The sequence below is a fragment of the Lipotes vexillifer genome, unplaced genomic scaffold, assembly GCF_000442215.2.
Source record: "Lipotes vexillifer unplaced genomic scaffold, Lipotes_vexillifer_v1.1 scaffold15, whole genome shotgun sequence".
NCBI classification, from domain to species: Eukaryota; Metazoa; Chordata; class Mammalia; order Artiodactyla; family Lipotidae; genus Lipotes; species Lipotes vexillifer.
This window is the reverse complement of record NW_006784589.1, coordinates 408,801-418,405: the sequence shown is the minus strand read 5'-3', so window position 1 is coordinate 418,405 and position 9,605 is coordinate 408,801.

Below are 9,605 nucleotides of genomic sequence, written 5' to 3'. Positions count from 1 at the left end.
AGCAGGAAAACAAAGTGACTTCACTGCCAAATTGAAATTCAAATCTGCAAAGGATGTTATTTCTAGTTTTGAAAAACTGTGCTCAGAGCCTGAATCTAAAGTAATGATACATCCTTTCTGGCCTTATGTAAATTCATCCCTATAACCTGTAGCTTGGCATGATCTCTAGTTTTAGCAGTGCTGTTATTACCTATATTTATTTGCCGCAACAACTGCAGTCTTGTTTTCTACCTGGACATTGGTAACAGTAGCTTACCTTTCAAGGAAAATATATTTATATTACCCTTACCTGTGTATGATTACCTGGCAAGCAGAAAAGTGAGTCTTGTGAATTTGCCATCCATAATTTCCTCTTCCCTTATGCCAAGCTCTTGGAAATTTAACATGTTAATGGGCAAGATTTCCTCCAATTCAGTAATGTCTTTTTAGGCTGAGTGTGAGTATGGCCTATGGATTTGAGTTCTAGACTGCAGCAAGCAGAAAACTTGTTAATGATCCCTCTCTGAAATAACTTCCATCAATCCAAAGAAGCAGATAATCCCCTTCCACGCATAAGGCAGCATGTTTTGCAGTGCTATATTACAGGAATACCTTTGTGGGCTTGTGAGAAAACTTGGCCTAAGTACTTCAGCATCTGTAGGCAAGTGAGCTTGCAGTTCTCTCCAGTCTAGTCCTTCCATCAGAGAATGATACATGCATAATGATATTAATAAAGTCCATGGGTCATGAATGGGTCTCAATCATCAATTATGCTATATGTATAGTAGACCTACCAATTGCTTCAAAAGAGAGTTAAGAGGTATGTAATCTGTTATATATAACAGATATATATTTTTAAAATTTGGATTTATGCTTAAGGCACCACTTAAGCAGTGAACCAAGCAACTCATTTACCACCACAAGTAGAATGATCCATGGATTCTGGGAGGCTACACTGGGTGGACACTAAAACTTTCATTCCATTTATTCCCTGCCAAAACTCTTGGGATGATGAAATTTTTATTAACAGAATGTTCTCATTAAGAAGGAAAAAGGCAGCAATATCATCAAGACAACAATATATGTTTTTCCCAACTTTAGTCCCTCTCACAAGAAGACCAACTAACAACTATCCATAGACAAGACACCATTGTGAAAATCCCAGAACCCAGGGGTAAGGTTGAAGCATCCCCTTAGACCACAGAGACTGAGAAGGACTGCACTAGAAGGGTAGGAAGAGCTGCTACACTCTGACCACCTTACCCTTCCCTCAGACCAGCACAGTGCCAACATCAAGAGGGCCCTCCTGGGCCTATGGTTTCTCTAGTGAGTAAAAGAGAGCCCAAGATGGACATCCAGGTCCATTAACATTGTGAAGTGCTTCCCAGGAGGCCACTTGGGGAACTCTGCAGGGTTTGACCACTGATGATCAGATAGAAATGGAGAAGAGGAGCAGGGCTTATAGCAACCAATACTCAGATCTTGCCAGACCACATTCCTCCTCCCAGCTGTGTTCAAGCAGAGATCCCAGCCAGTAACTCTGCCCATCTGCAGAGCTGAGTTGGTGTTCCTGTATGGCTGGGGAGTACAGTGGTCTTTTCTGCCTGTTTCAGGCCACCATCCAGCAAGCTATGCCAGCTGTGGAGCTCATTCTATGGCCCTACACAGGCAGGAAACCAAATTTGAATCCCTATCTACTGCTGAATATAGCTCCCAATCCTGCTTGACCAGGAAGCATAAACAGAGAACACAGGCAGGCTCACAGCCAATGCTACAGTCACATACGCAGCAGCACTCAAGCAGTGAGCCCATCTGTAGAGCCAAGTCAATGGCCCCATCTGGCCAGGGAGCTTGATGTACAGTTCTTCCTGATTTGGATCACTACCCAGTGGACTGTCGTGGCCATAGAGTCTACACTACAGACCCACACAGGCAGGGAGCAAATGTGAAGCCATGTCCAGCTGCTTGGTATAGCCTCCAGTCTCACCAAACCAGGAAGCCATACCAGAGAATCTGGGCAGCTGCAGAGCCCATCCTACAGCCATGCTTGGGCAGGAATGAAGCCAGCAGTCCTGCCCAACAGTGAAGTATAGCCTCTGGCCCTGCATAACCAGGGAGCCTTAACAGTGACTCTGGACAGCCTCAGAACACAGCCTACAATACCACCAAGCCACAGAGCCCAGCCTACAGTCTTTCTCACAGCAGAGCCCTCCTATGGGCTTGATGGATTGCTGAATGCAGCCCACAGCCTCACTCAGGCAGTGAGCTCAGCCAGTGATCTTGTCCAACCACAGAGCATAGCTTGTAGTCCCTCCCAACCAAAAACCTGGACAGTGACCCTGCCCAATCATGGAGCAAAGTCTCTAGCCCCACCCTACTGTAGGATACAACTGGAGGTCCCTCCTGACCAAAGAGCCCAGCAGTGACCTTGATCACCAGCAGAGCACAGTCAGTGACCTATCTGATCATGAAGCCCAGCCTACAGACCAGCCCAACTTTGGGACACAGCCTGCTTCCCCACCTAATTACAGAACACAGCTTCAGTCCCTATCCAACTAAAAAGTCCTGCCTGTAGCCCTGCCTAAACAGAGTTCAGCCAGCAGCACCATATAGTCAGGTGTCACAGCCTGAGATTCCTCCCCACAAGACACGATTGCAGAACCAAGCCAGTAGCCCTGCCCAGTCAAGGAGTCCAGCCATGGGAACTATCCTGTCAGGGAACACATCCAATGACCTTGCCCATCAAAAAGTGATTGCAGAGCCCAGCTAGTGGCCCTACCTAACCATAGAGCATAGCCAACTGCCCTGCCCAATCAAGGAGCTCAGTGGCCCTGCTGGAATGTGGAGCAGGCTCAACAAACTGCAGACCCCAACCAGCAGCATTACCCCTGACCACAAAGTAAAAACAGTGGCCTTGCCCAAACAGAGACCCTGAAAGCAACAGCTACCTGCCCAAGGATGCTACCAGCTGACTCATCCAGAAATCCAAGCTGAGATTATTTGGTGAAGGACCATCCATATGAAGTGAATCCATAAACTCTGGAAAAGGAGACTGCTTATGCACATGTGTAGATAGTGATGCAAGGAATAAAGGATCATAAAATATCAGGTAAACATGTCAACACCAAAGGAAACTAATAAAGCTCCAATAACTAATTGTAAAGAAATGGATATCTATGAACTATCTAACAAAGAATTCAGAATAACCCTCTTAAAAAAACTCAATGAACTACAAGAATACAAAGACAGCTTTAAAAAATTAGGAAAACAATCCATTAACAAAATGAGAAGTTCAACAAAGAAATAGAAACCATAAAAAAAACCCAGAAATCCAAGAGCTGAGGAATATAATGACTTAATTGAATAATTCAATAGACAACTCCAGCAGAAGAACCAACCAAGCAGAAGAATCCATGAACTAGAATGTAGTCATATGAAATTATCCAGTCAGAGGAGCAAAAAGAAAAAAGAATGGAAAAGAGTGAAGAAAGCCTTCAAGACTTATGAATACATACATATATATATGTGTATACACACACACACACACACACACACACACACACACACACACACATTATAGGAATCCCAGAAGAAGAAAAGAGAAAGGGACAGAAACTCTATATAACAAAACAATGGCTGGGGGTGGGGAGGTGGGGGGTGGCCAAGATGGTGTAGTAGGAAGACCCTGAACTCACCTCCTCCCACAGGCACACCAAAATTACAACTATTTACAGAGCAACTATCCATGAAAGCAACCTGAAGGCTAGGAGAAAAGTTCTTCTACAGCTAAAGATGTAATGAAGGAATCACAACTAGATGGATAAGAGGGGCAAAAATGAAGTATAGCCAAGACCCATACTGCCAAGTAGGTGACCCACAAATGGGAGGATAATTACAACCGCAGATGACCTCTGCAAGGAACGAGGGGTCTGAGCCCCACATCAGGCTCCTTAGCCTGAGGGTCCTGCACCAGGAAGATAAGCCTCCAGAACATTTGGCTCTGAAGGCCAACAGGGCTTACTTTCAGGAGACCCAGAGGGCTATGGGGAAAGGGCATACACAAAATCTCACATGCTTTGGGACCCAGGGCAGAAGCAGTAATTTGAAAGAACCCTGGGTCAGACCCATTTGTTGATCTCAGAGAGCCTCTGGGAGAGGCAGGAGGCAATTGAAATTTACCCTGGGGACACAGATGCTGCCAGCAGCCACTTTGGGGAGCTCATCCCACCAAAAGGACACTGGTGCTGGTAAGCATCATTTTGGAATTCTCCCTCTAGCTTATTAGTGCCAGAACCTAGCCTGGCCTACCAGCCAGTCAACACTAGTCCTGGGATGCCCCAGGCCAGGTAGCTAGCTGGGCAGGGACATCAGCCCACCCACCAGGACCTCCCTGAACCCCTGGCTGCCCTGGGACTGGCTCCACCTACTAGAGGGCCCCGAAATTGGCCCAAGCCACCAGTAGGTTGACACTACTCCCAGGATCACCTCAGCTCAGGCCCCACCCACCTTCCAGCCGGCAACAATTCCAGGACCCCAGGGCCCTGAAGCCAGAGACCCTAGGACCTGGTTCCTCCCACTAATTGGCCAGCACTAATCCCAGTTATTCCTGGACCCTGGAACCACCTACCAACAGGCCAACACCAGCTCTGGGACTCCTGGCTCCACAGCCAGAGACCCCAGGACATGGTGTCTTCCATCAGTAGGCTGGCACTAGCCACAGGACCAAGCCTCACCCACAATTGTGGGTGGGCACCAGTCCCAGGATCCCCTGGGCCACAGCTCTACCCACCATTGAGCCAAAACCAGGACAGGGACTCCCCTGGCTGTGCGGTCAGCCACACCAGGACCCAGCCCCACCCACAAGTAGCCAGCAGTCTCCATACAAGGCAGGGCCTGAAAACCAACCATACTGGGGGCCAGCCCCACCCACAATTGTGCCCACAGTAGTCAGCCCACCATAACAGAACTAACCACACAGCCAACATAGAGGGCAGTCCCAGAGCATATAGCTCTACTGACCAGAGGGGAGTGCACTGCTGGGTCCCATAGGACATTTCCTACATAAGGCCACTTCTCCAAGACTGGGAAACATAACCAACTTACCAAATATGTAGGAATAAAAACAGAAAATTAGGCAAAATGAGGTGACAAAGAAATATGCTCCAAATGAAGGAACAAGATAAAAACCAAAAAAAGAACTAAATGAATTGGAGATGAGCAATCTACCCAGTATATAGTTTAAGGTAATAATCATAAAGATGCTCAAAGAACTCAGGAGAAGGGACTTCCCAGGTGGTCAAATGGTAAAGAATCTGCCTTCCAATGCAGGGGATGCAGGTTCGATCCCTGGTTGGGGAACTAAGATCCCACATGCTGCGGGACAACTAAGCCCGCATGCCACAACTACTGAGCTCATGTGCCTCAATGAGAACCCACATGTCACAAACTACAGAGCCCACATGCCCTGGAGCCCGCCTGCCACAACTAGAGAGAGAAAAAAACCCACATGCCACAACTAGAGAGAAGCCCAAGCGCCGTGATGAAGAGAACGCACGCTGCAATGAAAGATCCTGCATGCCTCAATGAAGATCACGCATGCCGCAAGCAAGACCCGGCACAGCCAAAAAAAAAAAAAAAAAAAAAAAGAACTCAGGAGAAAATTAGATGAACAGAGTGAGAAGTTAGAAGTTTTTAACAAAGAGTTAGAAAATATAGAGAAGAACCAAACAAAGCTGAAGAATACAATAACTGAAGTAAAAAATACACTAGAGGAATCAATAGTAGATTAGATGAGACAGGAATGGATCAGCAGACTGGAAGACAGAGTAGTGAAAATCACTGAAGCTGAACAAATAAAAGAATTAAAAAAATGAAGACAGTATAAGAAAACCCCGGGACAACATCAAGCATCCTAACATTTGCAATATGGGGGTCCAGAACGAGAAGGGAGAGAGAAAGGGACAAAGAACATTTTATAAGGTATAATAGCTGAAGACTTTCCTAACCTAGGAAAGGAAACAGATACTCAGGTCCAATTTGTACAGAGAGTCCCAAACAAGATCAACCCAAAGAGGACCACATCATGACACATTGTAATTAAAGTGACAAAAATTAAAGATAGAGAGAATACTAAAAGCAGCAAGGGAGGGGCTTCCCTGGTGGCGCAGTGGTTGAGAGTCCACCTGCCGATGCAGGGGACATGGGTTCATGCCCCGGGTCTGGGAAGATCCCACATGCCACGGAGTGGCTGGGCCCGTGTGCCATGGCCGCTGAGTCTACACGTCCGGAGCCTGTGCTCTGCAATGGGAGAGGCCACAACGGTGAGAGGCCCGTGTACTGCAAAAAAAAAAAAAAAAAAAAGCAACAAGGGAAAAGCAACAAGTTATGTACAAAGGAAACCCAAAAGGCTATGAGCTGATTTTCAGCAGAAATTCTGCAGACCAGAAGGAAGTGCAAGATATATTTAAAGTGATAAAAGGGAAAAACCTAAAATCAAGAATACTCTACCTGGTGAGGCTCTCATTCAGATTTGAAGGAGAGATCAAAGTTTAACAGACAAGCAAAAGCTAAAAGCATTCAGCACCATGAAACCAGCTTTGCAAGAAATGTTAGAGTTCTGTAAGCAGAAAAGAAAAGGCCCTGACTAGAAATATGAAAAGTATGGAAGGAAAAATCACATTGGTAAAGTAAAATATACAGGAAAGGTAGTAGCCCAACCACTTATAAAGCTACTAGGAAGGTTAAAAGACAAAAGTAGTAAAATCATTTATATCCACAGTAAATATTAAGGGATACTCACCACTTTTATTCAACATAGTATTGAAAGTTCTAGCTACAGCAATCAGATAAGAATAAGAAATAAAAGAAATCCAAAAAGGAGAGGAAGAAGTAAAAGTGTCAGTTTGCAGATGACATGGTACTGTACATAGAAAATACTAAAGATGCAACCAAAAAGCTACTAGAATTTATCAATGAATTCAGTAAATTTGCAGAATACAAAATTAATATACAGAAGTCTGTTTCATTTCTATATACTAACAATGAACTATCAGAAAGAAAATTAAGAAAACAATCCCATTCACAACTGCATCAAAAAGAATGGAATACCTGGGAATAAATCCAAGGAGGTTAAAAATCTGTACTCAGAAAACGGTAAGACACTGATGAAAGAAATTGAAGATGACACAACAGATGGAAAGATATACCATGCTCATGGACTGGAAGAATTAATGTTGTTAAAATGAACATGCTACCCAAGGCAATTGAGAGATTCAGTGTAATCCCTATCAAATACCACTTGCATTTTTCACAGGACTAGAACAAATAATTCTAAAATCTGTGTGGAAATACGAAAGACTCTGAAAAGTGAAAATGATCTTGAGAACGAAGAAGAAAACAGAAGATATCACATTCCCTGACTTCAAACTATACTACAAAGCTACAGTAATCAAAACAGTATGACACAGGCAAGAATACATAGATTAATGGAACTGAATAGAGAGCCCAGAAATGAACCCACACTTATACAGGGTTAATTAATCTATGACAAAGGAAGCAAGAATATACAATGGGAAAAGTACAGCCTCTTCAATAAGTAGGAAAACTGGACAGCTATATACAAGACAACCAAACTGGACTACTTTCTCACACCATGTACAAAACTAAATGCAAAATGGATTAAAGACTTAAACATAAGACCTGAAACCATAGTACTTCTGGAAGAAAACATAGGAAATATGCTCTTTGACATAAGTCTTAGCAATAACGTTTTGGATATGTCTCCTCAGGCAAAGGAAACAAAAGCAAAAATAGACAGATGGTTCTACATCAAACTAAAAAGCCTTTGCACGTTGAAGAAAACTATCAACAAGTTGCCTACTGGATGGTAAAAGATATTGCAAATGATATCTGACAAGGAGTTAATATCCCAAACATACAAGAACTCATAAAACTCAACATCAAAAAATAAAGATCTTGATTTAAAAATGGACAGAGGACTTTAATAGACGTTTTTCCAAAGAAGGCATACACATGGCCAACAAGCATATTAAAAGCTCAACATCAACGCAAGAGGGAAGAGATATGGGGATATATGTATATGTATAACTGATTCATTTTGTTATAAAGCAGAGACTAACGCACCATTGTAAAGCAATTTTATTCCAATAAAGATGTTAAAAAATAATAATAAAATAAAAATAAAATAAAATAAAATAAAAGCTCAACAAAACTAATCATCACAGAAATGCAAATCAAAATCACAATGAGATATCACCTCATGCCTGTCAGAATGGCAATTATGAAAAAAACAACAAATAGCAAATGTTGGCAAGGATGTGGAAAGAAGGGAACCCTTGTGCACTGTTGGTGGCAGCATAAATTGGTGCAGCCACTATGGGGAACAATATGAAGATTCCTCAAAAAATTAAAACTGGAGCTACCATATGATCCAGCAATTCTACTTCTGGGTATTTATCTGAGGAAAATGAAAACACTAATTCAGAAAGATATATGCACCCCTATGTTCATTGCAGCATTATTTACAATAGCCAAGATATGGAAGCATCCTAAGTGCTCACTGATAGTTGAATGGATAAAGAAGATGTAGTATATATATACAATGGAATATTAATCAGCCATAAAAGAGAATGAAATCTTGCCATTTTCAACAACATGGATGGACCCAAAGGGTATTATGCTAAGTGAAATAAGTCAGACAAAGACAAATACTGTATGACTTCTCTTATATGTAGAATCTTAAAAACAAAACAAAGGAACAATCATAACCTAACAGAAACAGAGTAATAGATACAGAGAACAAACTGGTTGTTGCTAGAGAGGAGGGGGTTTGTGGGAAGAGAGAAATAACTGATGGAATTTAAGAGGTACAAAGTTTCAGTTACAAAATAAATGAGTTACAGGTATAAAATGTACCTTGTGGGAATATAGTCAATAATTATGTAGTATCTTTGTGTGGTGACAGATGACAACTGGGCTTATTTTGGTGATCATTCTGAAATCTATAGAAATATTGAATCACTATGCTGTGTACCAGGAACTAACATAGTTTTGTAGGTAAATTATACTTCAAAGGCAAACAGAAACAAGCAAACAAACTCATAGAAAAAGAGATCAGATTTATGGCTATCAGAGGCAGGGGATGGGGGAGGGGGAATTAGATGAAGGTAGTCAAAAGGTACAAACTTACAGTTATAAGATAAATAAGTACTAGGGGCATAACATAAAACATAACAAAGAAGATTAACATTGCTATATGTTATAAATGAAAGTTGTTTAAGAGAGTAAATCCTGAGTTCTCATCACAAAGAAAAAATTTTTTTTCTGTTTTTTGAAATGTTTTATCTATATGAGATGAAGGATGTTCACTAAACTTACTGTGGTAATCATTTAATGAAGTATGTAAGTTGAATCATTGTGTCATACACCTTAAACTTATACAGTGCTATATGACAACATATATCTCAATAATACTGGGGGAAAAACCCTAAAGTAAATATGACAGATAAAGTTGGGTTGTGGATACAAGATTTTATCTCTTCATTTGCTTTATCTCTTCTATTGCTTTCTGTATGTTTTTAACTTTTCACAATAAAACCAATTCCCTA